Raw genomic sequence first — 15,082 nt, 5'->3', positions numbered from 1 at the left:
TCACCAGTTGACGGTTCTAGATATCTTATGATGGACGGTGATTCAAATCCAACATAGATTCCCAACCTTCTTTGTGGGCCCATATTAGTACGTTGTGGTGGTGCTATGGGAACGTAGACTGCACACCCAAAAATTCGTAGGTGAGCAAGGCTTGGTTCCTTTCCAACCACTAACGTAGTGGGGATAGATCATGCTTGGCGCTCGGCCTTAGTCTCAGTAAAGCCGCAGCATGTAGTATAGCATGTCCCCATGTAGAAGATGGGAGTTTTGATTTCATGAGTAATGGCCTCGCAACTAATTGTAGTCGCTTTATGAATTTCTCGCTAGGCCGTTTTGTGTGTGAACATGGCTACTGGATGTTCCACGTCTATCCCAATTGACATACAATAGTCATTAAAAGTGCGGATGTGAATTCTCTGGCATTATCAAGTCGGATTTTCTTTATGGGATAGTCTGGGAATTGAGCCCTTAAACGCGTAATTTGTGCTAGCAGTTTTGCAAAAGCAACATTCCTTGTTGATAGGAGACTAACGTGAGACCAACGTGTTGATGCGTCTATCAACACCAGAAAGTATCTGAATGGTCCACATGATGGGTGTATTGGCCCGCAAATATCTCCTTGGATTCTTTCTAGGAATGCAAGATTTTCACCTTCAAGTTTATTTTTAGAAGGTCTTATGATTAATTTGCCAAGGGAACAAGCCTTACAATTATGCTCATTTGAGTGGGGCCCGTATGTTTTTCAACGGATGCCCATTTGAGCTTCGGACGATTTTTGTCATCATGCTTGTTCCTGGATGACCCAAGCGATCATGCCACAGAGTAAATAGTGCTTGGTTGTCTACCTTATGGTGGGACACTAAATTTGTTTCAACTGGACTGATATAAGTAAAATACAGTCCTGAGGAGTATGATGGCATCCTTTCAAGGATTATTTTCTTGCCATCGTCACATTTAGTGAGATACATGTACTCCTTTCCGTTTTCGTTAATGGTTTCCACATGGTAACCATTTGTGCGCAGATCTTTGAAACTCAATAGATTTCTTTGAGTTTTACCTAAATACAATGCTTGTTTATTGTGACGTGTGTTCCTTTTGGTAACACTATGCATGCCTTTCCTGAGCCCTCAACCATATTTGCAGTGCCTGCAATGGTGTTGAGATCGCCTTTTCTTGGCTTAAGTTGAGTGAAGTATGACTTGTTACTCAGGATCGTATGTGTAGTGGCACTATCAATCAGGCATTGTTGGGCGCCTTTGTTTGTCATTATCTTCATTAAAACATAAATTCGTCAAAATCTAACACAAAAATTTATTCATAGAAAGAGGTACATTACATGAAATGATAAAAAGGGAATGCAAGATACAAGAGACATCAAGTAAGACAAGTGTACATGAAGTAAAGTGATAAAACAACATCATAGGTTGATCTAGGGGGAATAAGAGGGCTAGGCATTAGAAATATCTTCCATGAGGTAATCAGCTACATCGAGGTCCGGGAGTGGAGTAGTTTCAGTGATGAAATTTGTTTCGCCACGTCTCCCTTGACCCTTAGTAGAGGCCACATATAGATCCACAAGATGTTTGGCTATGCGGCATTCATTCGCCCAATGCCCTTGAATGCCACATTTAAAACATTTCTCTTGTGTTCTTTGTTGGGAGTTTCTTCCTCCACGTCCTCTGTTTGGGCGCCAGTTTTGGCGTCCTCGTCCTCTTCCTCTGCCACTTCCATTGTCATTTCTTTCTCCGTTACCCCTATTTTTGAACTGGCCATTCCAGTTTGAGTTACCTCCCCGCTTATTCCAGCGCTTGCTACCTCTAGTGGCATTTGTTTCAACTGTTGTTGCACTGGTACCTGCTGGCCTTTGATTATGAATTGAGAGCAGGATTTAATTGTTTTGTTCTGCAACCAAAAGGATGACAATTAGGTCGCAAAACTTTTGACAATGCCTTTCACGATATTGTTCTTGTTGAACAACATTATTGGCAATGCATAGTAGAGAGGGTTTTCTCAATCATGGCTCGTTCAGACACAGGTTCTCCGCACAGTTTAGCTGTGAGGTGATGCGAAGTACTACAGAATTGTACTCGCGTACTGATGCAAAGTCCTGAAACCTGAGTACTGATGTAACACCACGTAATTTTCACTCATTATTTTTGGTGTTGTTTACATTAAAATGATATTTTCTATTAAAATAAAATAATTTATTATTAAAAACTATTTTTTTTAAAGTGTATAATTATTTATATTGTGTTATGTTGTGATTATTAATTTAAAGTGTATATAATGTGCGTATTTATTTTATCATATTGTTAGTAATTCGATAAATTTAAGTAGCATGTGATTTTAGTTTTCAAGTGTTGTATAAAATATGGGTCGACCAACATAAATAATTCTTTTGCAAACCCATATCCTTCTTATGTTGTCCAAAATTTAGAGGAGAAGTATTAAGCATAGTATTAGCATCTTCTATCTATCCCTCTTTGTAACCACCAAAAGGTGAAGAACCATCCCCCATTAACCCATCTTAATGCAATTAAACCTTTGCTTTATGATATGAACCATCACATTATTTTTGCTGCACACTCCCTTCACGCCAGCCTTACAAAGAAAAATAAAGAGTCCTTCTCCCTTCTCGCATTTTCGGCCATTTCTGCACGCTCATCTTCTTTGCCCCATATCTCCTTCGTCTCTTATCGGAATTGGAAGTGTGAGTAGTCGAAATTCATCTACTCGGAGAGATCTTGCTCGTGGTGTCATTCGTTTTTGAAGATACTGGAAGAATTGGTCGCAGTTTTCTGTTTCAATCAGACGGGTCACCCAGTTTTGTTTTCCTGTCGCACCTTCACGAATTTGATCATCTCTGAAGATCTAACCGTTGGATCGCCCTGAAATTTGGACAGCTTATTTAGGACATCTGGGCCTTCATTATTACCGGGGCGATTTTAAATCAGAGCTACAAATTCACGGGAATCGAGATCAGAACAGAACAGTACATAATGAAAATGCAAGCAATTGGAGGTCTTCAAAGGTAACTAACGGCGAACCTAGTGCGATTAGAATTCGTTTAGGAATTATTTAGTTCTTAATATATAAGTTGTGTTGATTTTTATGCTAAGATTTGTGGGTTGCTAAAGTTTCATATTATTGATGTTATACTTGTTATACTTAAATGTTTATGAGCGATAGTTATGTGGAAGGAAACTAATTCTACTATTTTGTTATCCTTGCTAGAGCTTAATGGTTAGAATTTTTGTTTTATTATATCTTTATGGTTTACATATTGGTTAGTAGGCATTGTAAATCATGTTGTTATGCGCCTATTATGTTGGTTTGCTTAAGTATGATCAAAATGATTATAATATGAGAGTATGAATATCTGTTGCCTGCCGGTGTAAGTCGTTGAGGAAGATTCATGTCCATGGCTTGTTATCTGTTGTTATTATCTGCCACAAACTTAAGAGTGATGCTTCTTCCGTATTAGCATGGTAGTGTGGCAAGCTTACGGTTTTTATTTACATCTTAGTAGTTATGGTGTTGTAAGATGTTGGGTTGTTTGAATGATTAGATATGATTCAAGTATACTGGTGTATCAGATGTATAAGATTTTGGCAGGCTACTCATTCCAACAAGATGCATCTTTCTTTTAGGGAGCTTATTTCCTTAGTTACTCCATAGTTAAGCGTGCTTGGCTGGTAGTAGTCCAGGGATGGGTGACCTCCTGGGAAGTTTCTCAGGGTGCGCATGAGTGAGGACAAAATGCGCCGGAAGAACTTGTGTTGGTTATTGAGGACAATTGTTGGCCCTGGATGCGCATTGGTGACAATATACTCGACTCCGTACGGGTCGGGGTGTTACAAATGGTATCAGAGCAACCCTACGACCGCGTGTTGGGGCGACCCTAAGGCCGTTAGGCCGAATATTAGGAGTCCTCAGGCGCCTAGTGGGGGAGGCGTCTGGGGCTGCATTGTCATAAGGAGCGACCCAGAGGTCGTCAGACCGAATATCTGGAGTTTCCGGCAATCAGTTTCCAGGCTGGGGCGACCCACAGGTCGTTGTGGCCGAATATGTGGAGTCCTCAAGCGCAACGAGGGCGTTGCTGTTCTCAAGTGGGGTGTATGTAATATCCCTCATGATTGCTTTAAAGGGATTTAGCAGGCTACTCATTCCAACAAGATGCATCTTTCTTTTAGGGAGCTTATTTCCTTAGTTACTCCACAGTTAAGCGTGCTTGACTGGGAGTAGTCCAGGGATGGGTGACCTCCTGGGAAGTTTCTCAGGGTGCACATGAGTGAGGACAAAATGCGCCGGAAGAACTTGTGTTGGTTATTGAGAACAGTTGTTGGCCCTAGATGCGCATTGGTGACAATATACTCGACTCCGTACGGGTCGGGGTGTTACAACTGACCATTCATGTTGGGCTCTTGGAGCGATAATTCTTTGCAAATGCTCAAATCTATCCTTTAGGTTATCCCATAACTCTTTGGGATCTTCCACAAGGATGTATTCAAATTTGAGTTCTTCATGTAATGGTGTTTGAGATACACCAATGCTTTCGCTTGCTCCAAAGGGGTAGGGGCACCACCTTCGACAATGGTGTGGTCGAGGCTAAGTTACTTTAGGTAAGCTTTTGCATCCACCCTCCATTCTAGACACCTTTGGCATGAGGCTTCAAGGATCTCAAAGTCTCGGTTTGCAAGTCTAGCCATTTTTGAGTTCATGCGATGTTTTAAAAGTATTAGTAGAAAATTAATGCATAAATATATTGAGTTCCAAAAGAAAATCACGCTGGATGTTAGCCATAGTGGTCAGAGAATCCTTAACCGTTCAAGAGGTTAAGGGTTCGAAACATGATAATAACATGAAAGGTGAACAATAAATATATATAAAAAAGGCTACATTTTTTTTTGTTTAACCAGAATGTGACTATCATGTCCAAAAATAAACCACATGTGTTAATAGCATAGTAATAGGAAATTTACGTAATTAAGCATTATAATTGCGTTTTACAATATGCAGAAACAAAATTTCAATAATTCCTACTAAAACTGTTATAAGTATCATTCCCCAGTAAAACATGACCTTCAACTGTCTGAAAGATTCTAGAAGATCTGGTGTGTGTTTTGAGGACGGCGGTTTCCGGCATTGTACATGGTGCCGAAAATAGTGGAGATGAAATTTGTGAATTTTATGAGAGAAAAATTTTATGGGGTAGAAGTGAGTGAGGGAGGCGGACGAGAGAAAATGAGAAGGGTTAAAATCCTTTTTATAGTGGTGTAAAAACACTATTCACATTTAACAAGTAAAATATATACTAGTGAGTTATACGTAAATTTTGACAAAAACCAAAAGAGAAATAGAGTATATGTAATAATTTATAGAAAAGGAACAATCATACATAAATTACCTGTCATTGCAATAAATTTTTTTTTGTCCATAGAAATTATATAAATGAGTGCATAGACACTGACTATAACATGTACAGGATTAATATGTGTTAGTGCATGCATGAGTGTATTATAAAGAGTGTGAAACTGTGATTAAAATATGTTGATAGATTATGCATACGCAAAGTGCTATGTGATGTGTACTAAATAACAAATAATTAAATTGTGTGTAGAAATGCATTGGAACTATCATAGCTTGCATCAAACTTCAGAAAAGGAAACGTAAACTTTAATGCCCACTTGGTTGCTAGATGACAAAGTTTCAAGTTAGCAAGGGAAAAGTTGCTGACAAACATTAACATGGGACAAATCATCAGATTGATGTGTCATCACATTGGCATTGGAACTAGTAGTTTTGCAATTTATAGAAAATCTGAAGGTAGATGCTACTTATAAGCTATTTCATTTCGGTCCAAAGAAAATCTAGCTAATTCTTTCATCATTTTCTTTCAATGCTTTCTCCCCCTTTGTTTTTCACAGTTAAAAAAAATACAAGACATAAATCACAAACAAGAAAAAGGTAGCAGGTAGCTCCACCATTATAGCTATTTTCCGGCCATAAATTCATCCTCTTTGTAGTGTAAGCCGTCCATCCAGGCGGCTGAGTCCGTCCATTTAGGCGGCAAGTGCAACATAATAGCCCGTCCATATAGCTCGTCCATATAGGCGGCTTTAAATGCAAGGTCTTTGCCCTCCATGAAGGTGGCGCGACTTGCTAGGCGGCGGCCGAGCCGATACCGCCAGTTAATTACTTTGCCCTCGCTTGTTGCTGACGGAAGGACCCTCATCGTCCTTACTCCTTTTATTATTATTATTAGGAGTTTGCCGGATTTCAGTTGGTGGTTCCGGAGGAGGGTTATCATTGAGGTTAGGGACGGTGGTTTGTCGGCGTTCACCGACATGGCTATTAACGTGAGTATTATGGCGTTGGGGGTGTACTACTAACTCCTCGTGCCGGATTTGTGATACAAGGTACACTATTACGTTCTATGATAAAATATATACTACAAAAAGATACATTGTTTAGAATAGTATTGATCCCATTATACTGGTGATCCATTTTTTTTTTTGAAAAAAAAAATAGTAGCAATTGAGAAGAACTACCTTTTGATAGTAGAGCGAATTCGTGCTGATAACGTGTTGTATTATAGAGAGATTTTAAGCAAGATTGGAGAGTATGCTCTTATTGTTGTGCTCTTCATTTTCTCCCACGAAGTGCGGTATATATAGTGCCGGGTGAATACTTCACCCGGTGATACATCATATCACTACATAACTGCAGTGAAGTGTCTAATCATGGACGGCAAAATACGGCGCCGTTTTTTATCCGTTCACTGTTTACATAGGATATTACAACAGATTATAATTATTGTTGTTATAATAATAATAATAATAATAATAATAATAATAATAATAATGATAATAATAATAATAATAATAATAATAATAATAATAATAATAATAATAATAATAACTATTGTTATTAATAAAAGTTGTGATAGAAATAAAATGATATTACTAAGTAATAGTATAAATAAGATCTTATAATGTATTGCATAATAATGAATTACAAAGTAATAATATAATAGTAATACTATATTTTATAAAAGATGAGATCTTGTAAATCAGATCATATCAGATCAGAAAAAAGAAGTTCAGGTCAGAAAAAATAAGTTCAAATCAGATCTGATCAGAAAAAATAAGTTCAGATTAGAAAATTTCAAGTGAACTAAACATAGCCTTAGTGTAGGTAAAAACCAACGTCTTAAAACAAATACTCTCTCTGTCTTATAATATAAATTTCCTTTTTCTTTTAAAGTGTCCCAAATAGAAGTCATATTTTTATTTTCCATCAATAATTATGCGCAAAATATCCTCATGAAAATAATTTAATTACCAAAAAGTTCTCATAATTTCAGCTTCGCAATGCATCATTATTAATGATAAAATGGAATCTCTTACCCCATTAAACTCCTCTACACATTAAGACCCTTTCGTTTGCACTTATTTTCAGTTCAGTTAATTTAATTTCAGTTAAGTTAATAATTTAATTTAAGTTCAGTTAAGTTCAACTTATTAATAATAATAATAATAATAATAATAATGAAAAATTGATTTAAATAAGTCAACCTTTGAGTGATCTTCCCATTTAAGTCTTCCTTATCCCTGATTGAGTTAGGATTGTATGTTTGTTTTCTTATATTGAGTTTTAACCTGTTTATAACTTGTTTAATACTTTTGATACGTGTTACTAGGGGTGTTCATTTCGGATATCCGATCCGAAATTTCGGATATCTGAATATTTAAGATCGGGAAAAAAGCGATCTGAATCCGATCCGAAAAATTCGAATCGTGTCGGATCAGATATCCGAAATTTTTTGGATTGGATCATTGGATATATCTGAAAACTAAAAAAAAATGAAATTTTCAAAGGAAAAGCTCATAAAACAAGTTTTGGATCATCAGATATTTCGGATATCCGATCTTGAAAACGGATATTTCGGATAGGATATCCGAAAATTTTCCATGTGTTTGGATGTCTGAAAATTAAAAATGTCGATCCGTATCCGATCCAAAATATCCGAAAAAACTAAAAAAATTAACTGTATATCCGAAAAATCGGATCGGATCGAGCGGATCATAGATCATATCAACCGGATTGGATACTTATGAACTCCCCTTCGTGTTGCAATGCTTCTTTTTATAAAACAGCGAGGGGGTGGTGGGTGGACCTTGTAAAATGTATCATAAATAACCTACTAAACAATTCACAAACAGATTAAAACTCAATAGAAGAAAACAGATTTACAAGTCCAACTCAATCAGGGATAATCAAAAGGTAGACTTAAAATGGAAAGACCGCGCAAATGTTAACTTATTTAAAATAATTTTTCCTAATAATAATAAATTATAAATTATAAATAATAAATAATGAATAATAAATAATAAATGATAAATAATCAATGAAAAATAATAAATAATAAGTAATAAGTAATAAGTAATAAGTAATAAGTAATAAGTTATAAGTAATAAGTAATAAATAATAAATAATAAATAATAAATAATAAATAATAAATAATAAATAATAAATAATAAATAATAAATAATAAATAATAATAAATAATAAATAATAAATAATAAATAATAAATAATAAATATAAATAATAATAATAAATAATAATATATAAATAATAATAATAATAATAATCATAAATAATAAATAATAAATAATAATAATAAATAATAATTAATAAATAATAATTAATAAATAATAAATATAAATAATAAATAATAAATATATAATAAATAATAAATAATAATATAAATAATAATAATATAATAATATAATAATAAATAATAAATAATAAATAATAAATAATAAATAATAATAATAAATAATAAATAATAAATAATAAATAATAAATAATAAATAATAAATAATAAATAATAATAATAAATATAATAAATAATAATAATAAATAATAATAAAAATATAATAAAATAATAATAATAAAAATAATAATAAATAATAAATAATAAATAATAAATAATAAATAATAAATAATAAATAATAAATATAAATAATAATAAATATAATAATAAATAATAAATAATAAATAATAAATAATAAATAATAAATAATAAAAAATAAATAATAAATAATAAATAATAAATAATAAATAATAAATAATAAATAATAAATAATAAATAATAAATAATAATAATAAATAATAAATAATAAATAATAAATAATAAATAATAAATAATAAATAATAAATAATAAATAATAAATAATAAGTAAAAAATAATAATAAATAATAATAATAATAATAACAATAACAATAATAATAATAATAATAATGATGATGCTAATAATAATAATAATAATAATTTTCATTTTATTTTAGTTAATTTAATTTAATTTCAGTTCAGTTAATTTAATTTATTTTCAGTTAATTTACTTCAATTTCAGCCAAAATAAGTTCAAAAGAACGTGGTTTATAAACCATGCAACATTAGTATTCATTTTTTATTTTTTGTTAAAAAGAAAAAAAAATGTAAGTGTTTCTCTATAAAAATGAATCTTTTTATTCAAATAAAATAACATTCCACTTTACCTTAATTTCCGTATAAAAACAGAATCAACAGTATATTATGAGACGGAAGGAGTAGATTACTATAATCAATTTGTGACGTATTATTCGAGTCTTGTAGAACGTCAAGAAAGTTTTCGTAAAATTGTTGTCGACTTGTCGCCGAAAACATTACCCTCTCCACCTCTCTTAGCGTCGCCCCTCGCCCGTTTCTTTCGTGCAGCACCACCATTCGTTTCTTTCGTCGGCTCGTCGCCTTCTTGAGTCAGTAAGGGTCGTCGGCTCTTCGCCTTCTTGGATTGGTAAGGGTCGTCGGCTCGTCGCCTTCTTGAATCAGTAAGAGTCTAAAAGGGAGAGAGGGGGAGGGACTACTACTAGACTAGGTAGCACAGAGTACTGAGTAGGGACTAAGGGAGGGACTAGGGAGTCAAGGAGGAAGGCAGCCGACAGGTTAAAAAATAAAAAAGGCTTGGCCTTTATGGCTTTATGTTTTTAAAGACCCATAACATAACTTCATAAGCCCCATAACCCCATCCTTTTAACTTTTAAGTTTGATCTTGTTGTATATTTGTATTTATAAGTTTATTTTTTTATTTTTTACATTTGAATTTATAAGTCAATTATAGTGAAAAACAAAAAGTAGAAAGTAAAGGAAATTCATTTATGGTAACATTGTAACTTGAAAAATACCTCAAAATTATTATTAAACTTTTGATAATATTAAAAGGAACAAAATAACTAGATTCTTAAAAAATAAAGACATTTATCAAATTACTTGAACAAGTTTTATTAGCAGTTTGTGTAACTTAGTGGTGGTGCTATTATAATACTAGAGGCCCTTTGATCTGAGTAAGTTCTCTGGAAGGGATTTCAACTTACATTCTTTCACATTAATACTTGAGTGTGTTAGTCATTATTGTTTGTTCTTAGATTTTTCACTTGTGAAATTTGACTTTTTAAATTGTTATTTTCCTACATTTGGCTAGTAAAGACAATTATTTATTATAATCAATTTCCATGTGTTGCTAAATCGGTGTGGAAGTATAGTAAAAAGAAGAGAATAATCTATACAAATATATTAAAAGGCGTGCGAGAACAAGAAGTTGTGCCACGTGGCGCTCTCCCTAGAAAGTTTTAGTTCATGCATGTAATCCATGTACAATAAAAAAATTTAAAAATATCATATTATAAGGTTTGATCCCGAGACCTCAAGTACATATACTAAAGTTTTAACCGCTAGATTAAGTTGCATTTAGTATTATTATCAGAAAGTATTATATTAATAAATGAAATGTTTTCTTACCCGGGGCATAGCCCGGACCTAATAACTAGTTCATATCATAAAAAGAAGAGAATAATTTCCATAGCATTTTATTCATACTTCATATTACATTCATCATTATATGCGAAACACTAATGTAGCATTAAAGGCCAATAATATACTTTTCGATGCAATCATGTTATAGTAGATTGGTGGATTAGTCAATGTACTCCCTCTGTTTTTTTTTTTTTTTAATCGTTCTCACTAAGAATCTTGATACTATTCATGCTTAGAGAGAATTTTCTCAATTTCTTTCAATTTATAAGAAAAAAATATAGTCATGTGAGATCTTGTTTGATTCGCCTCAATCACTATACTATTAATATTCAATCGTTATAATTTTTACTAATACATAATAAAATATATTTAAGTTCAAAGATATGCATTGAAAAATGTGCAAAGGAAAGTGAGAAAGATAAAAAAAACAGTGGGAGTAATTTTTAAGTTAGTATGAAGTAATACACATTAGAAGAGAGAAAATGCTCCATGGCTCACAAATGATATAATGTATTGTCCAAACATCCTAATTACTCTATCCGTTGTTCTTTTCATTTTTTTTTCTCTCTAAAAGATATTCTAAATAGTAAGAACAAATAAGAATAGGAGTATAATATATTAATTTATTTGTTATAAAAACAATAATCAGGTACGACACATTTTCAATCTCTAATAACTCCCCCTAATCACTTGTAAAATATTCTCTTTGTTGAAGGAAATAAATATACACAATAGGGAGGGGGGGCTCCATCTCTTTGTAACCCGTTGTTAAATGTTTAAGATTTTATTAGTTGCAAAGATTTTAACTATTCAAATTAACAATCCATCTTATGTGGACCCGGTTTACGTCAAAAATGGTGTAGACCACGCCTAGACACGTTCCCCACTACAAACTAGTCACTCCCGCTTCTCAAAATCTGCACGATTTTCTCTCTCTCCAATAAGATTCTTTCGCCCTAAAATTTTAACAAAAAACAGTTGTTCAGAACAAACATACTGTAACAGCCCGAATTCTCCCGACCAGCTTACAGAGGATTAAGCACAGCGAAAGAAACTCTGGTCGAGATAACCCGAACTATTACCATCACACTCACCGAACTACATCGGAGAGTATGGAACTCAATTCCCAACTCTATTTAAATTAATTAACTATTGCAACTACGCTCTGATTCTCAGACTCTATTCCCATAAATTTCTACAGAAAATCCGGCAGAATTTCCTTTGAAAATAGGACAACTCTAAAGCGAGAAATAATATGAACCTGTTACAAATTTTCAATAAAATAATTCCAAATCCCAAAGCTCAACAACCTCAACGCTTTCGCGAAGCAACAACCAACAGAGAATCAGGAGCACTAACAACTCTTGAATGAAGAAAATACATTATAGAAAATAAACAATTTAACTATTACAAGTGGAGCGTCCTCACTTCAATAACAAATATAATACTGCACCATCTCGTATCCGCTTCAGCTTACAAAAAAAATAACTCACGGCTTCAACCTGAAACATATAAGATACTGCCACCCACCAAGTGACAGGCCACAGAAATGACAAAACAACGTACACACATCAACAAAGCTGAGTACTAACCCATAAATCAGAGTAACACATGCTTTGGTGGCTTTTACTTAAAACGTCTCAGCAGTCAACATAATCACATTGTCATAACATGCATCACATCAACTTATGTTGACAACATACTTATACATCTTTATCTAATTGTTCCTTTTATACTACATCGTCGATCAAAATAACAGCAAACCCAACAACGTGACTTCAAACAATCTTGTAACAGATACATATCTCATATAGAAACTAATTAGTCAACCTTTCAACATATCACGATCCCTTATAAGGAATATGGGTTTACTAACTTTGATATAAGTAATATACTTTACTTCCTTTAATTGATTTCTTATTAGAAATCCAAACTTATGTTTTCATACTCTATCAATCATTCCCTTATACTGTCGTACATAAACCCTTATCAGGCAATAAATGACGTAACAACTTTCATCATAACGATTCCTTATCGGGAATCCAATAACGAGATATGATTCCTTATCGGGAATCTAACGGTAGTATCACTTACCATAATATGCCTCCTTATCAGGAACCCAATATCGATATTCATATTCATATACTGAATAAACATTCATTACTTACCTGATATGATTCCTTATCGGAAATCAGATATCGAAACAACTTACCACGATACGATTCCTTATCGGGAATCTACTATCGATATAACTTTCATACTTTGAAATAACATTCCTTTTAACCAGGGGGAAAGAGAACGCGGCGGAGGAGACAAAGCTTACACTCCGACAGTGGGGGTCGTCACCCAACCATTCACTTTACTTTTGGCCAATAACCGCGACTAGTCCGGAGTACATTTTTCCGCTGATTTAATCAGCCATCCACAGGTTTCACATTACCTGATAGATCGCCCGATTATCGCCCCACAGAGCAATGGGCAGGTTTCCCTGTGGGGCCCCCAAGGTTCACAGTCCATGGGGCACTATTCATGTCACCTCATCCGTCGACTCAGACGAGGCTACTTTCCCCTATCAGATTCCTTTTGATTATCGTTCATAACTCAATCGCCATTCTTAGAACTATTCCATAGTTATAGTAATCCTTGACAATCATTGAACAACAAGCAAGGCTTCTTCTTAGAGAGTTATAGTCGCTTTAAGTATTTCGAGACCAATATAGTTATGCATTTTGATTCAACTCAATTACAATTACAAAACATACTTACCACACAAGTAACCATATGATTCTGTAAAATGCCCAACCATAGTGACAATAGGTCTCTCAGCTAGAATTAACTAGTGAGAGTTACTAACCCGATTCCACACATCACATACTTTTGCATATAGATAGTTCATACTACTTCTCTTTTCATACTTATCAATCTATATTCATCTTGATAATAGTATTAGTTATTAAGTGTTGGCAACACTTACCATACCTATGTCTCTCTCTTAGGATTAACTAAGGAAAGTTACTGAACCACTAACGCACTAACTCACACTCTTGTATGTAAATAGTTTATACCCCCTTTATACTTCATGATTATTAATCGAGATTTAACTCAACAATGATAACAACCGTTATCAAGCATCAACAACAATTACCATAGGTCTCTCTCTTAGAATTAACTAAGGAGAGTTAGCGTAGATTCCACAACCGAGATTCATGAAACAAAGGTCGATTAGACCTAATCAATTATGGGCCATGTTATCTCGTATGTCCACTTCCAATTATCCTTCTAGATGATAACCATTAATCAATTGTATTCTTAACTAATTGGTACTCCAATTACAGATCATTAATCATGGTTAAACACCACATTCATAATCATCTAAAACGAACCTATCCTGTTCCAATTAGATTATGCCACCATATAACCGAGGCTACATTGATGTAATTCATAAACTTATACTAATCTCAAGTATTGACTTGGCTCTATGAGAACCAATTAAACAATACAACTTTACCATATTATTCCATCTTTATTCATTAAACTAAAATCATTTATTGAACACATCCTCAGGAATCTAATCCATAACAAGGTAAACTAACTCCAATAATCTTCAAATAAACAATAGTAATTGGTTACATTTCTTCGACTTCTTGTGAGATTACTAACTAAATTGGTACACTTAAACACTATACTGACATTATTCTTCCATATAGGTTCATATGAAGTCTCTAGTCGTATTATCTACCCTCTTCGAAACTAATTACTCATGAATGCACATTACTATAGACTTTCATATGATTACTCGCCTTCTTAGTGTCATAATTGATAAGAAAATCATTCTAGTTATAAGTAAATCATCACGTTTCAACTCCATAACCCAATCCCATCATTTCACCGCAATTATGTTAACGAATAACAATAACCATCACTCAATAAAACTCATTTCAAGAATTAGTCCAATTCACTTTCTTAGTATACACCATTTCAATAATCTAAATGACAATTTCTGATTAAGAACATTAATCTAATGGTATAACTTATTATCAATATAACTAGAGTAAGACTTCCCATTAATCAAATGAAACTAGTAAGTTTTATTGAACTAACTTAAGAACTTCTAATCATAATTCTTTACCACAAACAACAACACATCAACTATGTTTATTAGTAGAGTGAAGGTGCTACTCCAATTTGAGTTCATCACAACCAAGAGGAGCATCTACAACAGA

The 15,082-nt window shown here is 33.3% G+C and overlaps 1 long non-coding RNA gene across 1 annotated transcript in view; it reads left to right on the top strand.

Annotated features, from left to right (window-relative positions):
- Positions 1-2,468: 2,468 nt before the first annotated feature.
- The window catches only part of LOC125496013 (uncharacterized), a 31,887-nt gene continuing 19,273 nt past the window's right edge, over positions 2,469-15,082 (top strand). The window contains exon 1 of the long non-coding RNA XR_007272623.2: positions 2,469-3,031. This is a non-coding gene — a long non-coding RNA (uncharacterized LOC125496013). The remainder of the gene's footprint in view (positions 3,032-15,082) is intronic.

This window comes from Beta vulgaris, chromosome 3 (genome assembly GCF_026745355.1).
Source record: "Beta vulgaris subsp. vulgaris cultivar EL10 chromosome 3, EL10.2, whole genome shotgun sequence".
Taxonomy (NCBI): domain Eukaryota; kingdom Viridiplantae; phylum Streptophyta; class Magnoliopsida; order Caryophyllales; family Amaranthaceae; genus Beta; species Beta vulgaris.
Note: the sequence above shows the minus strand (reverse complement) of the source record. Positions and strands in the feature narration are given on the sequence as shown.